Source organism: Melanerpes formicivorus, unplaced genomic scaffold (assembly GCF_026170545.1).
Source record: "Melanerpes formicivorus ecotype bairdi unplaced genomic scaffold, bMelFor1.0.p_v2 SCAF_6, whole genome shotgun sequence".
In the NCBI taxonomy this organism is placed as follows: Eukaryota; Metazoa; Chordata; class Aves; order Piciformes; family Picidae; genus Melanerpes; species Melanerpes formicivorus.
In genome coordinates, this window is record NW_027142358.1 from 4,839,841 (window position 1) to 4,866,535 (window position 26,695).

At 42.9% G+C, this 26,695-nt stretch overlaps 1 protein-coding gene across 5 annotated transcripts in view; it reads right to left on the minus strand.

The window, feature by feature from the left end:
* Positions 1 to 26,172, minus strand: part of ADD3 (adducin 3) — a 111,069-nt gene extending 84,897 nt beyond the window's left edge. For 2 of the 5 annotated variants that reach the window (XM_068139408.1, XM_068139401.1), the window contains exon 1: positions 25,712 to 25,798. The gene's annotated coding sequence lies outside the window, so the exon portion shown is untranslated. Of the gene's footprint in view, positions 1 to 25,711; positions 25,799 to 26,068 lie in introns of those variants that run through there. The other 3 variants (XM_068139403.1, XM_068139404.1, XM_068139405.1) reach the window with 3 other exon arrangements.
* Positions 26,173 to 26,695: the final 523 nt, after the last annotated feature.

Consider the following 26,695-nt stretch of genomic DNA (forward strand, 5'->3'; position numbering starts at 1 on the left):
TGAAATGACTCACTCAGATACCACCAAATATAACATAATGCCTAATTGTTTTTCTATAAATCTCTAGCCACACAAATGCTTAGACCAGAACAGTTAAAGGGACAATGCCAGCGCAGAAGCACTCCCCTTACTGACATTTACCTTTTCCACATCTGTGCTGTTAACAAAACTAAATCTGCTTCTCTGCATTGGCAGTTGCCAGCTTCTAGACTAATTCAAGGTTATCCCTTCCTGGTTTTTTTTTGGTTCTTTGCCTCCAAACCCACAAAGGGCCATCAGTATGAGTAAACACATTTTGTCATTAAAATTAGTGGAAGCAGAGTGAAGATACAACACATCTCTACTTCAGGGAAGCAATGCCAAATTACTTATCAGAAACAAAACCCCAGGAGGTCTGTTACCAGTTGAGCAATACCTCCACTAACAAGGACTTCTCTCCCCTTTGTGTGATTTCAAGCTGTTCAAGTTTTCCCCAGAATCTGTAATCCTTTTTATTTCAGAAGGGAAGATGTGGACAATAATCAATTAGGCAACAATTTCCTCTTCTTGAGAAACAAGCTGAAAGATTCATGCAAGCTACTAAAAATAAGTTTCATTTCCAGCAATGACAACTCCTTGCAGTTTAATCAAAGTAATAGCAATCACACCCTAGTGGGCTCTGTTCTCTAGAGCATCTGAGTTGGAAAGTGATTAGTAAGAGAAGATTCACTGCAGAGAAGAATCTGCAAAGAAGTGAGGACCAATATATCTGAACCTAGCGTGCATCAGTTTGATTTTACATGTTTCTAGCAGAAAGAACACAAAGTGACTTGATTCTCAGTCTGCAGCTATGGTTTGATGTTCGTTTCTAAGGAAACGGGACAGAATCTGAGCAAACAGTTTCTGGGTTTGTGCTGCTTCTGTGGCAAGCCCAGCACCAGCTGCAGAAGGTGCAGAAAGCAAAATATCTCTAAACTGATTGAGGAATCAAATCTTGAGCATCCTGAACTAGCAGTGTAACTAGCAACCTCCCTGATGAGGCACACCTATTTGAGGAGGGACAGCACCGAGATGTAAGCAGGATACAACCCCACTCACTACCAGAACCAGCCTACTCCTCTCAACAACAGTGCAAGAAGAGGCACTAAAAATAACCTATAATACAGTTGGCACTTAATATAGTCTGCTCCTTCATGCATGCTACAGTTCCTCTGACTTTTGAAAAAAATAAAATTGACTGCCCATCTCTCATGGCTCCTTTTCAGGGGGGAAACTTTAACCAGCAAAGCAGTAGAACATTTAATTTCTCCCCCCCCCAATAACAAAAAAAAAAGGGGGGGGGGGGGGGCAGGTAAGAAGTGCCTATTTTCAGGCTTTTCCACACCACAAACTCTAGCTGGATTTCCCTGCCACTAGGAATCCTGGACTTCAGAGAGGGTCCCCCTTAAGCTTCCTTGCCAGTGAAGCTAATGGCATGGGGCTGCTTTGGACGTTCTCCCCAGCCAGTGCTGTGCCCTGTGCGTAGGGATCACACTCAGACACAAAGAGCAGCTGCACTATGGAACTCCACAAGATTGCCTCCTCCAGGCCAAAATAATCAGAACTCTTTGGAGAGCTTAAAACTTCAGAAGCACATGGTGCACTTTAAAAAACCCTGAAATAAAACATTCCTTCCTCCAACCAGCTACATAACCCACTGCTTAGCAACTAGGTTTCACATAAGTATGTACCTAGGAGAGGCAAAGCAAATCTTGCTAACTATCACTCTCACAACACAGCAAAACAGTTATTGTGGGTATACACAAGGTATTAAAGCAGTTTTCTTAAATTCATGTTTCCAAGTAAATCCACATCTCTTATATTCATTAAAACTTGGACCCTGAATTGAAAATAAAATTTCTAAAGCAGTTTCAATACAGGTGTTCAGGTGAGGCTAATTTCAGTTCCAGAACACATGCCCCTCAGTTTGCAGTATGTGCTGCATTGGTTTGGGTAGAGTTTTTTGGGGTTTTTTTGCACAACTGTCTGTTTTTCAGAAAGAAAACACCAATGCACCTCAAAACAGTGTCAGAACTGACTTCCACAAGGATTTAGGCAAGCCAGAGATAAAAGCCCAAGCTGAAATCCCCAGTGTTACCACAGGCCACATTATTACTTCACTACGCTATTCCACTGCAGAATGCATGTCAATACCCACCTCACTCTCTACATCAAGCTGATCCCATTTGCAGCACAAAAAGCTGCAAAGTAAACCCTTCTGACCCACCTCCCAAATTAATTATGCAAGTGCTCTATGAAAGCACATGGATTCAGATTAGTTATTACTCCAAATTTTTAAACCCCTGCACAGATACTCTGAAAGGAAGAAGCAAGCACATGCCTAATTATACACATTGAATAATCCAGATAATGGCCTGTCACATGCATCACTGAATGCAAATCAGAATGATGGGTTTAGCTGTAAACACAAAAGTGGAAATGTCATAACTTTGATCTCAAAGCATAATTGTTTCTTTATTCAAAATGTCCTTAAAGGAAAGCTGAACTCCAAAAAAATAAAATAAATAAATAAAATCCTGTGCCCAGGGCCACTTGCTGCTTTGGAAAGAAAGCAGTTGGCATAGCCAGAAAAAGTAATTAACCTGCTAATGCCTGCTGTGGAAATGAGCCCCTAACATCAACCCCAGACATGTTTAGAATCATAGATTTGTTAGGGTTGGAAGGGACCTCAAGGATCAGCTAGCTCCAACCTCCCTGACATGGGCAGGGACACCTCACACTAGATCAGGTTGCTCACAGCCACATCCAGCCTGGCCTTGAAAGCCTCCAGGGATGAGGCTTCCAACACCTCCCTGGTCAACCTGTTCCAGCATCTCACCACCCTCACAGTGAAGAGCTTCTTCCTAACATCCAATCTGAATCTACCCATTTCTATTTTTTTTTCTGCCCTTCCCCCTAGTCCTATCATTACCCGACACCCTAATAAGTCCTTCCCCAGCTTTCTTGTAGGCCCCCTTCAGATACTGGAAGGCCAAAATTAGGTCTCCTCAGAGCCTTCTCTTCTCCAGACTGAACAGCCCCAACTCCCTCAGTCTGTAAGGATTTTCTTCATTTCACACTATGATGGTTTGTTTGTTGTTACACACAAACCCCACGCAAGCAAACCTTGCAGAAAAATCAAGACACATGAAAGGATGGGCTAAAACTGAACAGGTAGAAGTAGATGAGAATGCCCAGGTCAGACCTGCCAGGGAGGCAGCAGGAAGCACTACTATTTTGCCTGGTGCTGCAGAAATTCCTTATACTGCTGTCCACGCTACAAAGCCAAATTTCAACATGCCTTAAAACACATTTCAAGGTAAATGTTTTTAAGGGAAGATGACATCTTTAATAAGACAGCCTAACTTTCTTGAGCTGTGAAACTAACTACCAGTTGGTTAAAGACAAAAATGTACTTTCAGTGGCTACACAATGAGAGTAGCTATTTCAGGTATAAATGCAAGGAGAGTGTCTGTCTGCTGTATGACACAGCAGTCTCCACTTCCCCTCCTCAGGCTTTACTTTCTAAGACCTTTTACCACTTACAGGTGAAACACAAGATACTAAGCTTCAGGTTCAGATTATACTAGCTTCAAGGTATGAAGCAATTCTATAAACATAACAATAGAAGAGAATAAATGCACTGCATCTTAACTGACATAACTGGAATAGCTTTAGGGATCGACCCAACGAACACACTGCTGCTGCACAGTTTTGCCCGGTTGGATTTCCATGTTGAGACAATAGAGAGATCCTGTCAGACACTGCTGCAACAGCTACTCTAACAAGGTTTACTGAAGCAATCTTTGTTTGTCATTCACCATAGAGATTCCAGTTTTCCAAAGTGGGGGGGGGGAACAAACAATCTAAACCCACGCAGGACCAATAGAAGCATGTGCAAGCATTACGGTCAGTTTACACAAGATGTAAACAAGAATACCCAAATTTACTTGCATTCAGAAGACAAACCTTGGTGAATGCCTGAACTGAGCAAAGCACCAGAAGATTGCTCAGTTTGCCTTATTTTCACCACCAAAAAAAACCCAAAAGGAAATTCTTACATTTCAGCTCTGGAAGATACTTAATTTCACAATACATAGGTCAACCTTTCTTGAACAAAGTTATCACAGTGGAAGAACATAATCAGTTAAACTTTCTCTTCCCTTTCAGAAATCAAGAGAGTTCTTTTTTTTCCCCCTCAATTGAAATGGAACATCATCTGCAACTAAGTCAAACTGACTCACTGTCTCCTCCAGCACAGTTCCAGCAAAGCCCTTTTGTTTTCCCTCCTTCAAAACTAAGTTGAAATGATACTCAAGTGTACAGTTAGGACAGTACAAATGTAAGTTATGCAAAAAGGATGCTATTTAGTTTTATGTTCTTCCCTCAAGAAACAGAAGAGAAGACCTCATTTGGTTTTGATTTCCCCTCCTCAGCTCTTGAAAAGTTAAATCAAACCATGCCAGCCCACCCCTCGCCTTCCAGTAGCTGCCTTTTTAATACACTCCTCAGCTCTGGCTAAGGCATTTATTGTTAGGTGATCGGTTGGACTTGATCTTGGAAGTCTCTTCCAACCTGATGGATTGATAGAAAGAATAACAACACTGTATTAAGTCAAGGGAGACCTCATTGCTGTCTACAACTACCTGAAAGGATGTTTTAGAGAGGCTGGTGCTGGTCTCTTCTCACAGGTAATTAGTGATGGAACCAGAGGGAATGGCTGCAACTGAGTAGGTTTAGACTAGACATTAGGAAAAAACATTTTCCACAGCAAGAGTGGCAGGCATTGGAATGTGCTGCCCAGGGAGGTGGTTGAGTCACCAACCCTGGATGTGTTTCAAGGTCATTTGGATGTGGTGCTTGGGGATATGGTTTAGGGGTGAACTTTGCAGAGTAGGGTTATCAGTTGGACTCAGTGATCCTGAAGGTCTCTTCCAACCCAAATGTTTCTATGTTCTATGATACCTAACATACCATCCCTATTCTTCCCAGCCATCTGCTCTTTCCTCACTTGCTGTTCCACTCAGCAAGCTCTCATTGCTTGTTCCATTTCTGCTTGGCAAAATGCACAAGTTCAGGTCTGTGTATGAAAACCACCAAAACTGCCTGACAAACACCTTAGGAACTGCAAGTTGCAGTATTTTAGCATCTTGAACATCCTCCTGTGTTTGTGTCAACCTGCGCTGGCAGAGTACAGTTATGCAGTTCAGTTTCCTAATTTAATAGTTCCTCCTCCTCCTTTTCCAAGATTATTCTCGTCCTTAAAAACAGGAAGTCATTAAGTTTATTCTAAATGAAAATTTACTCATTGCCATGCCTGCTACACAGTGACTAGTGGGTGGTCTCAATCTGAATCCACTCCCTGACCAGCAAGGGCTTCCCTTGCAGAAGCTATCAAAGCACAGCCTCAGAGACAAAGGACTGGGAAGGTAAAAACAAGTAGCTGTTATAATTACACTTCAATGGTTTTAATAGTTTTTAAATAAACCAAACTAACATGCCCACAAAAACCTCACAAACATTTTCTTTCAGTACTTCATCAAATGGTTTCCCTAAATTATACCAGAAATTGGCTAATGCTGTACATGAGGTGAGTAACCTTTGTTGCAGTAATTCACATGTTTATTTCTGCCAGGGTGTGATTGAACAATGAAGTTGATGGCCCACCAGCATCCTTCACTCATGACCTTCAGAACACCACCTACAACTGCCTGTGATCCCTCTCCAACATGCCAACTTGGCATCATACAGTTCTTGGTCATGAGCAGCTAAACAAGTTTCCTCTTACTTTTGATAAGCCTTTAAAAAAAAATAGTGTTTGATAATACATGAAAGGGTGGCTCCCAAAAGACTGCCCATACACAGAACATTTGACTTGCTGTCCCCAGACTATGATAAAAACCTGTCACTTGTCATTCAAGTTTGTCACACTAATCCCAATTCACTGCAGTTGCCCTTTTGCAGAAATAAATTAGACCCCAGGAGAAATCATAGTATCATTCAGGGTTGGAAGGGACAACAAGGATCATCTAGTTCCAACCCCCCTGCCATGGGCAGGGACACCCCACACTAGATCAGGCTGGACAGAGCCTCATCCAGCCTGGGCTTAAACACCTCCAGGGACAGGGCATCAACCACCTCCCTGGACAACCCATTCCAGGGTTTCACCACTCTCATGGTGAAGAGCCTCCTCCTCACATCCAGCCTGAATCTCCCCACCTCCAGCTTCATTCCATTCCCCCTAGTCCTATCACTACCTGAGATCCTGAGAAGTCCTTCCCCAGCCTTCCTGTAGGCCCCCTTCAGATACTGGAAGGCCACAATTAGGTCAGCTCGGAGCCTTCTCTTCTGCAGACTGAACAGCCCCAACTCCTTCAGTCTGTCCTCATAGGAGAGGTGCTCCAGCCCTCTGATCATCCTTGTGGCCCTTCTCTGGACACGTTCCAGCACCTCCACATCCCTCTTGTAATAGGGGCTCCAGAACTGGACACAGTACTCCAGGTGGGGTCTCACCAGGGCTGAGTAGAGGGGGAGGATCACCTCCCTCGACCTGCTAGCCACACTTCTCCTGATGCAGCCCAGGATCTGATTGGCTTTGCGGGCTGCAAGTGCACACTGAGAGCTCATGTTGAGCTTTTTGTCCACCAGCACCCCCAAGTCTCTCTCCTCAGGGCTGCTTTCCAGCCAGTCACTGCCCAGCCTGGATTTGTGCCTGGGATTGCCTTGACCCAGATGCAGGACCCTGCACTTGCTCTTATTGAACTTCATGAGGTTGGCCTGTGCCCACCTCTCCAGCCTGTCAAGGTCCCTCTGGATGGCCTCCCTTCCCTCCAGCGTGTCTGCTGCACCACACAGCTTGGTGTCATCAGCAAACTTGCTGAGGGTGCACTCAATGCCACTGTCCATGTCACCCACAAAGATGTTGAACAAGACAGGTCCCAGGACTGATCCTTGAGGGACTCCACTTGTCCCTGGCTTCCACTGGGACATGGAGCCATTGACAGCCACTCTTTGGGTGCGGCCATCAAGCCAGTTCCTTATCCATCTAGTGGTCCACCCATCAAACCCATGTGTCACCAGTTTGGAGACCAGGATGTGGTGTGGGACAGTGTCCAAGGCTTTGCTCAGGTCCAGGTAAACGACATCAGTTGCTCACCCCTCATCTATTAATGTTGTCACCTGCTCATAGAAGGCAACCAGGTTGGTCAGGCAGGATTTGCCCTTGGCAAAGCCATGCTGACTGTTCCAAATCACTTCTTCACTATTCTTCTGAGCCAGTAGTGCCTCCAGGAAGATCTGCTCCATGATCTTTCCAGGCACAGAGGTGAGACTGATGGGCCTGTAGTTCCCTGGTTCGAACTCAAGTCCATCAGCACAAAGTCTCAATCGTTTCTTTCCACACCATCTATCTGTATTACAGTAAAATAGGTTTCCTCCTAACCCCAAGATTTTAATTATTAAATAATATTTGGAAGAATTCAAGAACTGTCTTCTCAGGAGAGAGCTGTAAAGCAGCTCCTCAGTAATCCTGAGCACTGTGAGGAAACTTGAACGCTCCTCCAGGACGCCCACGTGCTTCCCGTGAACAAGCAGTGTTTAGAATTATCTGGAGATGTCTTCCGAAGTGCTGAGATGATGATTTCTGTGCATTTTTGATGCTCTATGAATCACCAAGAACAGAGCACGAAGCCAAGAAACAGTAAAACGTGCACATGTACAAACAAATCAGACTAAGGCAAGACCTACCAAAATATGTCCTGGTCACATCAGGAAAAGACCAAGGGGAACTGACACATTGTGCCACTTCCACGTGAGACTCTTTACTTTTGTTTGGACTCACAGATCAATACAAATGTCAGGAATTAATAAAGCCAGCAGTACAGATCAGCTCTCCCGAGACCAGCCACATCTGTTCCATAATGCCAAGCTGCCAGCTGGATGGAGTCCCAAAAGCCTTTAAAGGGTCATCGTGCACAGCAAAAGCTTGTACTCGGCTAAAAACCTTTTAGCCTAGCAACTAAAAAGGTAATAGGTATTCTGTTAATTACATTAAGTAATTAAGTCATGTTTAGCTCTGTTAATTAGGATGCCTAATTTTAAAAGGTCTAATAGCTACAGTATTTAAATTCCTGTTTTGTTCTGGTATTGCAGCAGAAATCTGTTCTAAGCCACTGCCATGCTCATGAATGAGTCAAAAGAAAAAAGTTATGCTGTTAACAGATAAGCTATCAGTTTAAATGCAAAGAGTAAGAGAAAGCATTGCTTGTTGAACACTGTGCATTCTAAGCAACACTAATGTGTGAGTATTCAATTGAAAGACCCCAAATGAAAGACACCCAGGATCTCAGATGCAATCCACACCAGGATATTTTATCTAGGTACAAATTGTCAAAGTGTTCTTCCTTTGTGCTCATTTGATCAGAGCTTGTCATGGAAAGAAATAAACCCTACTGTAGATGACATTTGCCTCCCTTCCCAGTATGCCCCTAGCTGACACACGAAGCATAAAAGCTCCCATCAAGTTTCTGACAGAAGACACTATTTCTGAAATAACTGTCTGCTGGCCTACACGGAAATTGCTCCTTCTAAATATTTCAGTCAGGAGTACAGAACTGTACGTGCTCAGTTAAACACTGCTTCACCTACAGCTTTTTCCACAGCTGCATGTGGCCCAACTTGCACATGGGAAAGCCAAATGACACCCTTGAATGCCTTGGGTGGGTATGTGCTAAATAGATCTGCTGTTGGGCATTACACCAGCCAAAAACCTCACTATTCAGCTTCCCCTGCTCCAAGGGCATCACAGTTCCAGTACTCTTCTTATTACAGGAAATCATGCTTTTGGTGTTCACAAGGTATTCTTATCTTCTGGCTGTTTTTCAAGTTAAATCCAAAGGGTGAATCCAGGCTGGACCTCTTCACAAGCCTCACAGACAGCTTGTTCTGTAAGGAAAAGCCACTTTTAAGAGTGTAATTAAGATCAACCTGATGAAATTAGTCTAAACCATTGATGCAAACTACTGCTGCGCATTCTGTTCTATTAGAAGCAAACCACTGCTCCCAAATTTTACTCACAGCAATGCTCCCGTGAAGGTTTGTCACTGCATAGCATTGCTCTGAAGCGCTCCATGGGGTCAGGAGTGGTACGAGCATTGCAGGGCCCCTACAGCATGTGGGACGCCACCCGTGAAGGCACATGGAAGCCTCTCCTCAATCAGCAATTCAGCTACCAATTTTATATCCCTTTAAGCAGGGCTTATTAACCACACTACATAGTACCAGGGGCTGGCCATCTGGAAATGCAGATGTCATCTGCTCACCTTTGTAATCTGCTGTAAGGTTTGTCAGACAAGGACATATTTCATCTTGCGGCGCTATATAAATAAACAAAGCATTAAAAACAATCAGTTTTATCTGACTGGGGTTATGTCATATGGCTTGCTTTCCTTATGCAAGAAAACACATACATAAAGTGCAACCAGATGCTGCTGGCAGAGTATCCATTTAATATGGACTCATTTCTAAAAACATTATTACAGATGTGGCCTGCATCGTGAACCCAATGTTTAAGGAAAAGTTCTCTCTATATAGTCACTTCACTCAACTTCTATGTTTTCATCAAGTCTCTTAACTCACAAAAAGCAATTGCTTTCTAGAACTAAAAGTTACACCCTCTTCCCTTTCACACACCTACCACAAAAATAATTACAGCATACTCTTATCAAAAAAAGATGTTCATGGAGTCATAGAACAGTTTGGGCTGGAAGGGACCTCAAAGATCATCTAATCCCAGTCCCCCTGGCATTGATCATAAATACCTTTTCCAACCACAATGATTATAATAAAACTCAAGCTATTTTCATAGGACAGGACAGAAACATCACAGGAAGTGATAAAATGATTCCCCATCTAAACCCAGAGTATTTTCATTGTGTTTGAGATCCAGGTATTCAAGAACAGTCCTCGTAAGAAGCCTGCTACTGACCTAGATCAGACAAGTTGCTGCTCATATAGAGAGCATAATGTTGAAGAAAAATTATATAGAGATGATAAAAATATAAATGTATCTATATAAATTTATTTATATAAACCAATTTATGCTCATATGAAATTACACTAGTAAAAATTCAATGGTTCACAGCTGATGAAGTTTGTGTTGGCAATGTATTTATCCAATGAACTAAAGCACCTGGAAGCTAGTTTAATTACCAGTGACTCCATGTAAAAATCAGTTGAAAAGAAAATAACCCCTTCCCCCAACTATCATTTAATGAGACCTTAAACAACCAAAACTAACTCTTTCAGAGGGCATTGTCCCTTAAGAGCACCTAGATTTAATAGATGAAGCTCAAGTATGTGATTAATCTAGATTATCTTTTCCAAACAAGGTATTAAAAGGTCATCTGAAATGATGAATAATAAAACCCAAACAACCAAAACAAAAAAACCACACACAAAAAACAAACAAACAAGAGAAAAGAAGGAAGAGTCCTATTGTCACTTATGAAATACAGTGTCAGCTTCAATTTTAAAACCCTCTCACTATCAGCCAGTTTCTCATCAACAAGTACATAATTGCATTGGCTCCTAGAGGCAGAAAGGTCAGACAACTTGATTTTTCTATTTGAAGTGTCCCACAAAACCTTTAACAAGAGCTTCAAACATCCATTACACCTGCATTTAGTAACATTTTCAACAAGACTAGAAGAAAACACACATAGCTGTACAAACAGTCTTCAGCAGCTGAATCAGATTGATTTAAAGCGCAGTTAGACCCAACAACTTGTTCAGAGAGGAAACTTTGAGGAAGGATAAAAAAAGCAATTTGAGCCCAGGGCTCAAAGTACTCATTCCAGCACCAGGAGGAAAAGGTTTCCTCAGCAAGAGAGGCTCCTAGATCATCTAAACACCAAGGCTCAGCTATGCCTTCACCCGAGCTTTTACAGCTACTACAGTTAGGGTGAGTGATCCAGGTGAGCAGTTTGGCCCATGTGCTGTCAAGTGGAGGGGGCCAAGCTCTTTTTGGTGGTGGACATTAATAAAACCAGAAACAAGGAGGTCAAGTTTGAACGTGGAAGATTTCACCACCACGTAAGGAGAAACTTCTTTACAGTGAGGGTTATGGAGCACTGGAACAGGCTGCCCAGGGAGGTTGTGGAGTCTCCTTCTCCAGGGACTTCCAAAAGCCTGCTGGATGCATTTCTGTGCAGACTACCCCAAGTGATCCTGCTTTGGCAGGGGGGGAGTTGGACCTGATGATCTCGAGGCCCCTTCCAGCTTCTAATGTATTGTGATACTGTGGTACTGTGAATATGTCTATGTGGTACCTAAAAATTGCTTCCAAGCTTCAACTGCTATAGCCTCACTTAAAAGATGAGCCTGCTAGGCAGGTGCACTTGCCTACTATTTATTTCAGAAGCTTGTAGCAAAGCTTTTTCTTCAAATGTAAAAGAAATCCCTGTCTAAGAACATTGAGTTGACCAGTTCTGAAGCTTACTTATGGGGGGGAGGGGGTGGTAGGGAAAACAATGGAGAATGTCTGTGCATTTGTTTGGTTTCCTAAGAAGGAAGACAAAGAAAAATTCAACTGTTTGAGAACCCAAAACATAGAGGTGGTTTCTGGACACAGTAAATCAACTGCAAAATCTTCCTTCGTTTGCTGGGTGCCAACTATTTCATGTGAACTGTATCACTCTTCCTAGAAATGGTGAATACCAGCAGCTGTAACATGAGGACAGGATAAAATACCTGAAAAGGAGAAATATAACAGCTCTAACACTTACATAGCTTGGATTAAAACATTTAAAGAACAATCTCACAGCCCAAGTCTTTCCAGATCTTCAGCCAATATGCAGGTGGGATATTTAAATACAACAGCAACCTGAATCATGAGCTGAGAACTAAACAGAGAATTGTTACCTGAGTGCTATCTGCACAGATATGAGGACCCATGGATCCAGAGCCCACCATACAAAGAATTTGTATGCAGGCATTATAACCTAAGTGTGCTATTCACTACTCTGCTGGGGCACCTTAATTAGCCAGCCAAGCCTGAGCCGAGTTTGTCTTATTTTAAGGCTTCCGGCATCCATGGAGAGTTCTTCAGAAAGCAATTCAAAGCAGGAATGTGATTAAGGGGAAAGCCTCAGCTGGCTGAGCGGTGTGAATACCTCCTTGCCTTTCCGCTCCCTTACAGACTGAGCCAAAGAAAGATGCCATGGCTCAACAGAAAGCCTCAGTAGCTGTGGATCGGAGTTCAGTGCAAACCACCCCTCGGGAGATGCTACAAGGAAATCACTGCATGTCACAACCGAGATTTCTCCTTTCCTGCTTTTGTACTCTCCCCCAAATCTAACAAATAAGCTGAAGAAGGCACTTTAATTAGAAAGCTGCACAATTGCACATTTTCTGTCAAGTCTGTGCTAGTTCAGTTTGCCACAAAGGATAAACAACTAGAAAATTAGATCCTCTTAAATACCATCACTCAGGAAACTTGCTCTCACACAACTGCAAGATAAATTATTTGAAGATATCAGCTGTAACTTCCCCCCCCCCCCCCCCATGGAATTACACAACCTTGCAACCCCCAAAATCCACAGGCTCCTGCGGGTGACTACGGTCTTCCAACGCATCCATATTCATTTTTGCCTCTGGTCAGAAGTGGGCATTGCAATAAGTTTCTGGACTGACAAATCCTACTTTTACAAGTGCTTTAATAATTTAGGCACTTCAGGGCCAACTTTACTTTCTTACATAATATCTTATTGCTGTAATCCACAGAAATATTTGCAGAAGTTTATCCTTGGGGCGATATGTAGTTTTACTCCTCCTCTCAGCATACTTTTTTCTTTCAAGTAGACTCACATGGTACCACATGCATATTATGGCACAAAAAGCCTAAAAGACCTGTACTCATTAAACTTGACCATAATGTACATTGCTAACACTACAAGTGTTAACACCCCACACAGAGGTGGGGTTTTTTTTTGGCCCCATGAGGAATCCTGTTTTCTTCTTCTGGAGTGTTATAAGATAACCCAAGGCAAAGGCTGCAGTGACTTCTACCATGGACTGGAAAAACATGAGAACACACAAAAAATGAGTTAGAGTTATGTAGTTTGAACACAAGTAAAAGAAAGAGCATTAGGAAAAGTTCTTCTAGATTCCTATGAATAAAAAAGTAGATAATGTATGTTGAAGAGCATATGCAGAAACAGATGGAGAGAGGAAAGAGTTTTGTGTACTGCATAGTGGGTATGATTCAGTTGTTGCAGCCATTTTCACCAATGCACAAGGACACAGAAGGTATCAAGAACAACAAGGGGAGGAAAAAGCTCCCTGGAACACTCTAAGAGAATTACAAGGACATTAAAATGATGGTTATAGTTTTTACTTCACCAGCTTTACTGTGTTTCCCATTCATTTGTAAATGTCAAATATAATACTATGGGTTTTCCTCCTCCTCCTCTCTCCTTGAAGAGTGTCTGCAGAAAATTGCAGTACTGCATACTCTCTACCCTGGAAGACCAACGTTCTGGCAGAGCAAAGGCAGTGAGAAACAAATTCAGCATCATCACTCTTCTGGCAGTGCTCAACATCAGAAAGGGAGAAAACCACCAGCATACACTGTCTTCACACTGCTTCTGGCTGAGAGGCACCATCATTTATTTATAGAACATCTCAGTAAGTTTGCTTGCATCCTAAAGTATGTTTCAATGATTTGACTCCTATTTTACCATAGTACAATTAATATTCTATGACTTCAGTGTAAGTGAGAGATACCATTAACAGTCAGCAGACACAGCTAATCAGAAGCAACAGCAACAAGGGTCAGGTACTCAACTGTGCCAGAAAGCAGCACTGCTTCTCACCGAGCATGAGCTGAAAGCTTGGAACAAGGTTTCAGGAACCTCAGGCACAGACAGGTCTATTATGCTGGCTTCAGTTATAGTCCTTCCAGTGAATCTGGATGTCTCCCATTGACTTCACTCCTCTAATTGCACTTGAATCAAAGGGACTTTCCGAGCAAGCCAGAATTCAGGATAAATGCACAAAGATAGAATACAGAGATTGCCCAAATTGTCTGCTATTGGTCTTTCAGTTACTTCAGGCACTCAAACTTCTTCAGTTTTAAACTCTGCTTAGAGCAAAATGAACAAATGCCATAAAACAGCTTGATGGAAAAATCCATCGTCAGCCAAATCTGGCGTTGTTTGCTTCAGTTGTATGGAATCGTTATGTCCGGTCCTTGGATCCTCTTTATTATACCCTCATTTCCCCTGACTGAAGAAACCTCTGTAACAGAACACCCTCAGGAGCCCTAATTTAACAAAGACAGCATCCAAACTTGACATAACTCTATGAATGAAGTCAGTAGTCTGGGTACGGTTGAGTTTAAAAGAAGTTTCCAATGGACAAAAAGAAAAACTCCATATGATAATAAATCTTTTTATGAATAAGCTTAATAATCTTCCTCTTGCTACAAAAAATGTAATCAAGTTTTCATTGCCAAGAACTGAAAAAAAAGGACAGAAAAGCCACACAGATAAAAGTAGTATTTCCAAGAAGTTTTACCTTTTCTTTGCCTATGGCCTATCTCTCATTAATGAAGACCTTAAGAGCACCAGTGCTTGAAATGAATCTTTAGAAAGGGAGAAGCAGGGCCAAATCAAGACTGAAGTGAGACAAGACAAATGCATAGGAATTACTACTGAGCTCCTTCCTGTGCTTTACCATCATGAGAAGGCAACAGCCTTCACGGCAGTCACACAGAGCCAGGGCTGCTGGAGTGTACACACCACTTTCCTCCCCCTACAGAAATCAGGTATTTGATAACCCCAAACTACTCATCTTACACGAGGACAGTGATTGCACCCAACACTGTCCTAGTGGTCTGAACAAAAGCAGAAGTGCTGCCACTCCTGTTCATACATTCAAAAGGTGCTCAGCACAACAACCAGCTCTCTCAACCCATTTGGCTCATCACATTTAACTTTTAGGGGCTCTGTTTTGGTTTTCTTAACATCAAAATGCTGCCAACAGAAAACAAGTTCACACCAGGGGTGATATGTGCAACAGGCAAAGTAATTTTCAGAAGCTCTTTCTATTCAAGTCAGTATCAGGTCGTCCAACAAGCTGACACAGCCAGAGCTGTTATTTTTAAACACAGTCATACTCTATTTAACTAAAGCATCTTTACTCTGACTGAGCCAGTATTACTTTGATAAGACTCCTTAAGTATCTACACTGAAGCCTACATATCACATCAAACACAGAAAACACCCACTTTTGAAGATGACACTTTATTACAACTAGGAAAGAGAGGGGAAAAAAGGTCCAGGAAAAAGCTAGGGCAACCCAGCACCGAGGAGCATAAAGTGCTGTCTGCAGGACAGCTATTCATGCTGTGAATTTGTATCATTCGCCACCTGCACAGAGACTAACTGGAACAATTTCAGTCAACTTAAGCAGCGAACAGCTTTCTGCTGTTGGAAACTCAGCATTACACTTCTAAAACAACTCTTCTGCCAAGTTTGTTGGTAGCAACACTAAGTTTTCCTACACATCATTTAACTGCTGAAAACCTGGATAGAAGAAGAAAGGCAGTATCATTTTCGAAGGCATGTAAAAAGACTTCTAGTTACAGTTACACAATGTTTTTGGGAGGCAAGCTCAGCTATGCTGAACACTTTTGTATCCAATGTAAATCTTATTTTTACACAAAGTTATCTTGTTCATTATTAGAACCAAGTGCAACCTCATACTTTCCTTTCACCAAAGCAGTAATTTGTTCTTTCTGTTCCTGAACCTGTAGGCACTAATCTACCTGACGCAATGAAGTTTTCCCAGGTTTAGCCCCCATTTCTTATACTCAACTATGAAACAGAGCCAAGAAAATAAGAGCAGCAATGGTACATGCCATTCAACAGTGAAAACCTTTTTATTTGACAACAGAAAATTTAGTCCTGCATCTTGCAATGTGCACGTACGCTACAGACTCTGGACATGAGGAAGCAGAAAGCAAGCCCAAGCATCCAACACCTCCTCACCACCCAGAGCCACCACTCACTGGCAACATTAGAGCTGGGATATGGGTGCATATCATAAAAGCCCAAGAGTAGCTCAGACCAGCACATTAACATTATTTTATTTAGAATATTTGAAGTTTGTGTAGTTTCTCTAAAACATCACATTTATCCCAAAGAGTCTCCCTTTAAACATCACTGCCTGTCCTCAGACAGGGCATTGGGAGAGTATGGGGAAGCTTCCTAACCTAGCAGCTGCCACATCGTATCTCAAAGCCTAGAAAAAAGGCTTTTTCATTCCTTTGTTTCTACAAACAGGTCTTCTTGCAGAAGGCTCAACTCACACATTCCATTAGTATTTTTACTTTGCTGCCCAGTTCTGCAGGTGGAACACTGCAGAGCTATCATGACTGAGGAATTAAGGGGATGGAATCAACCTGAAGCTCAGAGCTGACAGTTTCCCCATCTTTCCTCTGTCACCCACAGGTTCTCACTGCTGCCTTCAGCAACTCACACTTCAGTGCTCACTGAACCTTCTTGAGCTAATTCAACTTATTAAAGAGTTAATGTACAGAGGGGGAAGGGGGATGAGAGGATGTATTTTGCTGCAATTCAGAGTCAATTGCATAAGTTCAGTGAGCAGCAAGAGCTTACACAAGAGACGATGCAGCAGGACAACATGGCCAGGAGGAAAAGGCAGGATATTGCCTTTAGCTTGGTTGCAACATACAACTCAAATATTTCAATCAGGTGGAAATCAGGGTCCTAGAGAAGGCCGACTGTATTAAAGAGGTGATTAAATTCACTGAAATGGTGACATGCAGACTTTATTCGACTGGGTTCTTAAATAGGATTACAGGGCTTTAATTTGTTTCTTTAAATTGGTTTTAGAGAGAGATGAAAAAAGTTTGGAGAGTGGTGGAATAACCTTGGAGGGAGTACACAACATTATTTCATGACAACCATGATAGTTTCCCCAACACAAATATATGCTGGTACACATTCTTCAAGTTAACCAATAAACTGAAGAGCCATAAAAAGGAACTACTTAACAGTATGCATTTTTACCTTGTAACTAGTAATTCTGTAGCTTTAATTTCATCTTTGAATTATCAGTTATAAAGAACAAGTAACAGTGGCAGCACTCTATATTACAGGAGGGGCAAACAAAGAGGAAAGCTTTATCTAACTCTATTAAAGTAATAATGGACTGGCTTTTTTGTTTTGTTTTTTTAAAAAAGGACAACAACCACAAAACTTCCTTCAAAGAGAGTTTTATAGCTGACTGCCAGCAGGGTGTGGGCTGAAGCTAAAAAACTTTGAAATAGGTCCCTGTGAAATCTGAAACCAAAATACACCAAAGGTCACCTCTCTGAAGAACCCTCTTGTCTGTATGCATACTATAAGCAAAGCTCTGTTAGTTCAGCCTCGGTAATAATGTAATTCAACTTACCCCCTGGGAGTAGCAACAACATCAGGTTTCTGCTACAAAGATAAATGCTCTGCACACAATACCTGTTACTATAGGTTTGTGGCATGTCTGATAGTAGCCAGACACTAGTGTTACATGCTATACCTCAAGCTCTTTTTTTCTTGTTAAAGACTAACCCAGGCTATAAATACAACATTGTTATTCTTACTGCCACCTCTAGCTAATTCTTTTTGGTCAACAGAGTCTTATGCAACACACTAGCCAATACTAATAGGAAAGGAAGCAGCACATCTGATTTTTAAAAGTAACTACTATTTCTTCCTCTTAAAAGGAGAGTATTTCAACCCTTTTCAACAGGCAAACACAATTCTTCCAGCAGAGAGACAGGATCTTCTAGGACAAGATCCACTATGCTCTGTTGAGCCTTGTGGGCTCCTGTGAGACAGTTCACAGACCCAAGCTTAGAGACATGTGCCATATAGCAACTGAGATTCTTGAAAAGGGCAGCCCATATACACATTGCTCTGCAGACACATATGGGCTAGGCAGTCTATACAAAAAAAACTGGGCAGTCCAAGCTGCTGGCACTTGAACCATTGGGTGCATCTGGGCTTCTGCTCACCTTTCCTACAGTGCAAAGCACTTCCACCTCCTGCATCTCCACTGAGAGCACTTCCTCCCTTTTGCTCTGAGTTATGGTCATATGTGTTTGCCAGCTGAAAAGAGATTTGGGAATCTTCACATCCATGCAAATTTCACAACACATAGGACTTAAATGTTGAACACCCTGGCTGGAAGACATTTAGTATAGAAGACATCCTGCTGTACTTAATGGTCTCCATTGGCTACTTTGGGTCCACTGAGATAGCGTCTTGATCCAGGCAACTGGGAGACTTTCAGACACAGGATCCTACCTGGCAATGCAGCAAGAATAACTTGATTTGATTAGAAGCACTGACACACAATGAAATGTTTACTGACAAAGAACAGAAAACAAACAAACAAACCACCACAGAGCATTTTCTGCTGAAAATGGTGCAGTGCTTAAGAAGAACTAAGCAGTCTTTGAAATCGAGTCCTCAACCAGGAGCTGTATTAGGGCACGTAAAATTAGGGACATGGCTGTTTAAAAAACATCCAAGCTTAAACAAACACACACAGAACGTAACATGTATGCAATAGCCATTTAAAGAGGAAGTAATATTTCAGGGTTTTCCCCAAGTGCTTGCCCCACAGGAAAATATGATGTTAAAAGGGAACCCACATTGCCTCTCTGCCACCTAAGGCCAAATTACCCAGGCACCTATTAAAAAACCCTCCTGATGTTTTACAGCTTAAACATTTTATACAGTTAAACTGACTTGTCTCGAGTTCACATGCCTTATGTTACTTGATATGTTGTAACTAGGAAGTTACCTGGACTCATTTCAAGATTTTTTTTAAACTGATCTGGTTTTGAGTGCAGCCTCACTCATGCTAGCACCACACAGATGTATTCAATCTCTTTGCATGCTACAAAACTATTTAAGCACAGTTCAAAACAGAGTTGAAAAAGGAGGTGGGAACCTGCCTGCCAGAACACTAGATTTGGTTTCTGGGTTTGGGCTATTTCTCTTAAAACCTTACAGATTTCCATGTATTTGCAAGTTCCCCTGCACATTTCTTTTTCACTCAATACCAGACCCATGATTTTGATCAGATTGACAAGGAACAAGCCAAATATTTAAAGAAACTGGATGGTTACAGGCGTGCTTTGCTTTACAAAACACTGTACTAACTATTATTAAAGCATGTATCACAACTTCATTTTCCTTCCTCAGCTGCTAAGAATTAAAGCACTGCAATAAAAACATTTATGAACATTTAAATTTGAATGAGTAATCTACTTTGGACACTTTGTCTTGGGAGAGGTGGGGTTTTGTTCCAAATCATGCACGTGCAGAGGTATCTGCCAAGCTCTCCAACTGTGTCACTCCAGTCCTTAAGCCATTTAACACAGAACATGCATGTGTCCTTTGAATGCCAAGTCAGCTACGTGTCAAAGACAAACAGCTCTGGATAGTCAATCCATAGCAATCAGCACGTCAGTAACAAACCCAATTTGTATTCAGTATTATGCTGATGGACGGGAATGGAAGACTGTAAAGAAATTAGCATATACCCACAGATTCTTTCACAACCTCAGTAATTCTAGGAGTAAGAAAAATTACACAACCTTTGGTGTGAAAATACAGTTTGTCCTAAGAGACAACAGCTTCCAATTAGTAAATGAATTAAAGACCATGAACATCATCTGCTTGCTATCCTGACAGCTGGGTAAAAAAGGAGAAGATACTTGCGGCACCAGAGTAGTTTTGCCTTTGCATATGCTTTTAGACAAACAGGCATTTAAAGACAGCTGCCACTGAAAGCCAGAAATTGTACAAATTATCTGTGAACGTTACAAAGACAATAACTAATTAACTGGATATGTCATACTATGCTTCATACACGACCAAGATCTGAAACAGGGTGATGGGCTTGTTGTGGGCACTATCAATTTTGTCATACCAGTTCAACTAGTTATTCTTCTGTTATAGCAGCAATACTACAGAGGGGATAATGTTGTAACTGGTTAACATGGGAGTGCCAGCTACTCGTACACAGCTTCTTGCACCCTCAACTTCAGCACCATCATAGAAATTGGAGATAACACAGCTGAAGAAAACCAAACCATACTCTCGCTGGACAGGCTACCAGACTGCGCAGCCACCAAATAAAGTTTGCCTCTTCCATGAATGAAGATTTTTTTGGCTTGGTTTTGGTGGTTTAGGACACACAGTAGGTAGCCAGGCACATAGCAGTCATTGCTACATTAAAAGAGGGCTGGCTTACATTGTGGTTTATTCCTCCTTTAGCACGGATCAGGATCCTGGAGAGGAATTGCTACGTAGTTCATTAGCACACTTAAAAACAGTTGCGTATCTAAGTCAGGAAAATACAGAGGTACTTGTGAGGTCACTTCTTCTGTGTCATTGTATTTGGTTTTAGGCAGAGCTGGATACACTGCCTTGTATTGTCTGCTGTTTCCGCCCCCAAATCCTATTTTCAGTCTCACCTAATTTTTCATGTGTTAAGCTGAGGTGTCTGCTAGATCTGAATCATCCAAGCCAAAAACACTTCCACTCTTCCTGACAAGGGTTCATAAGTATACTTTCTGATGCTATTGTTTAATTTTTAAATCAAGGACCTTTCCTTTGGAAAGCACTACCCAGCTTTCAAATACTTGACTTTAAGGCCTTACCAATGCTTTTTATAAATGCAGAGGGTTTTGTATATAAATCCATGAAGACTGAAACGTCATAGAAGTTGCTAAGGAAGTACTGGGATACTGGATTATGTGAAACTATGTTAATATCAGCAGTCTTTCTGAACCTAGCCAACTCACAATTCTCATTGATCTAGAAAGCATTTGACTCTCACAGACAACGTCAGTACTAAATCATTTCCACTGCATTCTGTCAAGACTTCTAGAGCTGCCAAAAAAGAGGCATCTCATCAAAAGCCAGTCCACATTTGGGGGTTAGAGGAAGTTGTGTGGGACACAATTTCTAGTTAATATTCTTCCTTTCTTGCTTTGTATTACAAGTAAAACATGCTTTATCTAGTAATCTCTTCTGTTTTGCACTCTGTTCATCATCTGAAAGACATGCACAGGAAAACTTGGTTGGGTGGTAACCACCCCACTTCCAGAATGGACATGTACTGAACATCCACAAATGCATGATGTGGATCCAACCGTCTTCTAAACTGTTGTACTTAGTATGATAGCTATAGATGATATGCATAGGAATGCTTGCTTCCTAAAAAGAGAGAAAAAACCCAACACAAACCCACATGTAATAAATACATGTAACATTAAAAAAAAGAGAGACCAATTGCTACAGGTATAGTTGAGGACAATAAGCACAGATTTCCACAGCAATTCTGTGGCCAACAGAGCAGACAGTTCATCTGTCCTCTGCAGTGCCAGCTGCCATTAACACTAACACTGTTCTAGGTACTCATGCAGGGCATCACAGCAACAGTAAGACCATCAGTAAGCTGCCATCAAATATGGTATTTCAGGCTGCCACATACTTCAGCTGGAAAAGTATCTGCAGTAGGTTCTGACTGCAGAAGGGAAAAGGGATTTGCCAGCTGTTAGCTGCTGCAGGTCAAGAAAACAATGTGAAAAGATTCAAAGCAAACTGGAGCTTTTACACCAGTTGGCAATTCACTGATCTTCACCTCAACCTGCTGATTCACAAAAAAGCTACCTGATGCTTTGATGTCACTAAGATTTTAACACATTGAAGGATACAAGGCAAGAAAAGTTTTTTTTCTTAGGCAGGACCAGAACAGTTTAAGGGACTGAAACAAAGAACAAGGTTATTATATTTCCCTGATTAGCGCTTTTCAACAGCTGACTGCATCCTTGTCAAGCAGAATTGACATTACAACCATAAGACACATACCATATTTAATATGCTCCTGGAGTCCTAACTGAACAGATACCCAAACCATATCTATCAAACAACAAAGATACAGGTTGGAAAAAAATAACCAACACCACAAAACAACCAACCAGGAGCCACCATCCCCACACTGAGGTTTGAAGCTCTCAAGCTTTCTTTCACTAACTGTTCAAAGAATTTGAAGAAAATGTCAACTTTTTTCCATAGTAAACATATTTCAGTTTGAGGATTTCAAAGAGACAGTCCCCCAGCAGCCTAGATTAAGAGCATGCCAGAAGATATTTTCTTATCTAACCCAATGAAAATTGTTTTGTCTTAACTAATAATGCAGACTGCAAGTTATCCATAAAACAGACGTACACTTGCTTGGATATCTTTAAAAGAAATAGCTCAAATCTCATTTATGATGAATTAGGTTATCTTGAATACAAAATAAAAAAGAATCAGAAGTGTCTCTCCATATGCCAAGTGACTCAAAGTTAATATAAGAAGCAGAGTAGACTCTGTGGCAAACAGATCCAACATTAATACACAATGAGTAAGTTACTGCTTGTTGCCTAAGGGTCAAGCAGCTTTTATTCCCCCTCATCTGCCAAAAAAATGCTACACAAAGAACAACTATCCCCCCCAAGAACCCTACCAGAAGCCATACCACCACCCCTCAAACAACAACTAGCATTCCAAAACACAGCTTGAAGAAAAGCCTGTGATGTAATGGGAAACAGTGTTATTAAATAATATGGATTGCATGCTTCTAAATCAATACCAAAACAATGGCCGACTCAGTTTGAAACAGCAGCACCATGAACATGCAAAAGTGACTTAGAATAAGGGAAATAATAACCAGAGGTCACTATGACTGCTAAAGTTACAGCTCATTTTTTTAAAGAAACAACATTTTTTACCCACTGCAAAAGAAGCTAGCAAAGGCATTTTCATACACCAGCTCAAAGCAACTTACTATCCTAAATTAAGCTTTTTTCCCCCCCTTCCAACACCATCCACTGCAGGGCAAGCACATTTGTTGCAGTTTTAGCTAGCAGCAATGATTTTAATAAGGGGAAAAAACCCAGCAGCCTTCTCTCTTCATTAATTTCAGGTTTTGCTCTGTAAAACATTCTGCTCACAAAATGAAACAAACTACAGTTGGCTTGTTGTAAAAAAAAAGACATAATTTGTCCCTTACATACTAATTTCTGATGATTTTCAGAACAAACAGTGTCTTACCCCAGGTCATTTGGCCTGTAACAAGTTGAGCTGAACAAAAGCAGGCAGCCCTGCATGCAATGTCACCTCTAACATCACATGCAACAGGGACAGTTCCAGCACAGTTAGGCTGAACCCAGCTCAGTTCATCCAGCCCTGGCGAACAAGCAGGCTCGTTTCATACCAGCAAAGGGTGGACAGCAGAGCTGCAGTACACCTCGCAGACTGACAGTGAAACATCCCCACTCACCCAAATCGCCCAGGTCCACCCACTCTACAAGCAATGCAAAATCTCTGGCATGAAAGGCACCACCCGGATGCCCTCTTTGGGTTAGACGATCACTATATGCGACAGCCTAACTGCACCACCCTAAAACCATCATTTCCTTTAAAATGTCAGCTGCCTCAATCCTCAGGCAAGAGTCAAGGATAATGACTGATTTAACCAAGAGACCATTAAATCCCCAGATATCCTAAAGTGTAGCAGCACTCCATCTATTGGTCAAGAATTAAGGACGTGCTTAATCATTATCATCATGCACTAACCTCAGTCATTAAACAGCCCCTAAATAGCCCACTCCTCCTTCTGTGCTTAGTGCTTCATGTTCTCCCAGCAAAAGTACAACACACTGTCTTCTGATAAATAATGTCAGCATTATGAAAAGTGAGAAATGTGTGAAGTTAAAACTGGTATCCACTATTACTCACACAACTATCACTTTGTTTCATTGACACACACTCCTTACTCAGAGAGGCATTGAGGAAACTGGCTGACAAAGAGCCCACAGCATTCCCAGAGTTCACACCACCTCACCCTGTAAGCACTGAGTGCCACCAAGAAGACTCAAATGAGGAGCTCACATGGTGCTTCCAAACAGGCCACTTACAGAATGGGGTGTGCAGACCAGAGAACTCCCCAACAGAAAAGACCTGTTGGCAAATCCTGGCAGACAGGTGAAAGGGAGCTCTTCACTGCAGATCCACTGCCAAATCAGCAGCACACTAACTGCCCCAGCTCACACTGTCCCTCTCCCAAAGCCACCACCATCCCTTCCCAGATGACACAACGGCCATGCATTTGCCACACAGTGCTTTATTCCAGTTACCAGCAGCATCTAGACCAGAAGGCAGATGAGACAGCTTGAAGCTGCCTCATGTGCACCAAAGCCCTTTTTTTCAAAGGCTGAGGTCACATTTATCACCTTCATTCCTTTAGCACCAAAGCTTATTTTACTTCTCCCACACAATGAGCAATTCTGCAATTTCATACATGCATGTTTTATAACCCATGGCAAGTTATTTTTTGGCCAGGTATTCATTGCCATTGATTTTATCTATTTGTCTTAAAACTTAACTCCTCCACACAGTGGCATCGCACAGTTAAATCATCATCCTACACATTATACCTCTGCTTGGTATCATATTGCTACCTTCTAGACGTGAGCCCAGGACTTGCAGATGAAAAACAAAATCAGTCAGTAAATTCAAGCCCAGTTTCTCTGTACCATAACAATGCTGAGGAGACAGAAACTGAAGTAACCCACCTCTATGACCAGCTGCAGCAGCTACAGCTTGTGAGGTATGCGCTGCAGCCCCCCTCCCCAGAGAGGCAGCCCAAGGCTTCCCTGCTAAAAATCACATTCATTTAGTCATGCAGATCCTGCCTGCCCCCAAGTCTGGGATGAACATCAACTAATAAATCTGCTCTGAATTCCTAAACAAGCTTTTTCACACGAGACAAACAGAGTCTTGTGGGGGAGACCCAAACTGAAGAACAAACTCCCAAGAGGCCGACAGAGATCCTCATTTCTGGAGCCTAAAGTTCAAGACAGCGATCTTCAGTTTTGTCCTCGCCGTTACAAACGCACAAGGAACACAATTCCCAGCTGTTGAGCAAAGCCGGAGCTGTGCGAGCAGGGCAGATGCTGGTCACGCCAGCAGGTACGCAGTGCCGTGATCAGAATTCCTGCGCTCGCACTTGGGCATCGCGTTCCTCGCACCACCCTACACGGCAAAGGTGAAGTCGGGCGCGATCAAACATAGAAAGCAGCCTAAAGAACACTGATTTTAGGAAGTTTTTTTGGAAGACTCACAGGGAGCCGGCAGCCTTGCGGTGGAGCAAGGGCAGTCTGCAATTACAATAATTACTTTCGAGGTTTTATTTGATTCGCAGAGCTGCCGAGCAGAGGCACGTTATTTAAAGCCGTGTCCTTTCCAGCTCGGCGCGGAGGCAGAGCGCCGGCACTGCAGCATCTCCCCCGGCCAAGGGCTGGCGTACACCCGCCGAGAAGTTCCCCCTCCGCCCCACGGCGGCCGCAGTCCCCCGCCACCGCCTCCACCCGCCTCCAGCCGCGGCCCCGCGCCAGCCTCGCTGTCGTGAAGCGGCGGAGGGAACGGGGGGCGCGCGCCAGGCCTCCAGACGCCCCTTCCCCAACAGCGGCCGCAGCGCTGCAACCGCCGCTACCGCCCGCGCGCGGCGAGAAAGGAGAAGATTCCCCCCGCCCGCTCCTCTCCCCACACCGCGGGAGCGTTACCTCGGCGGGCCCGCGCCTTTGTGCCTCAGTCCATCCCTCCTCGCCAGCGGCGGGAGCCCCAGCACCACCGCGGCGGGCGGGCGGGGAAAGGGGCGGCGCACTATATGGCAGGAAGGGACACCTGGGCTCCGCCCCCCGCGCCCGCCCGCCCGCTTTGGCTCACTATCTGGCAGCGAGCGGCGGCTAGCCCCTGGCCCTTCCCCCGTCGCCCCTCGGCCAAGTTTGAAGCCGGGGAAGGGCGAGAGTGGAGCGGCGACGGCCCTCTTCACCCTCCCCCTACTTCAAACTTGGCCGAGGGGTGGTTGCCCTCCATTGTTGTCCCCGGCCCAACTCCCCGCGTCTCGGCCGCGGTTGTACCTGCAGTGTGGGGCGTGCAACCCCGCTCGTCCCCGGCGTAAGCATCCTCCGGGGAGCCTTTATGTCTGAAGTGCCATGGGCAAGCGGGGTCTGGCTTCAGGAGATGGATTCTGCAATGCACGGTGCAGACCTGAGGTGGTGGTGGTGGAATAAAATGAGGTGTACGTGTGAACAATGAATAAACACGAAACTGAAAACCGAAAGAAGTAAAAAAAAAAAAAACCAAACACTGTTTTGAAACAAAATCTTGATCTAAACAGTCTTTTCTGCTGAAAGGCAGCAGAAGGCTGCTCCAGATGGCTGCTGAGGAGAAAAATCTTGCATCTGCGGGGAGAAAGTAGCCCTGGCTAAAAAAAGCTGCACAAAATGCAAATGTCTTTTTATCAAAACCTGCCCTTTCTTCCTTTCTTTTGGCTTCGTGTAATTGTTCTGCTCCACAGCTGAAATCATCTCTGTCTTGGTTCCCCACCCAAAGATACTGGTTTCTTGGTTTTAGGAGTGATTTGTTTACTGGCTCTGACCAGCCATTTGAAGTTACAGAGGCACTGGTGCTAGTTGTTCTTTATATGCAAAACCGTCTGCATTTTAATTATATTTTTAATTATTTTTAAAACTCAGAAGATATGC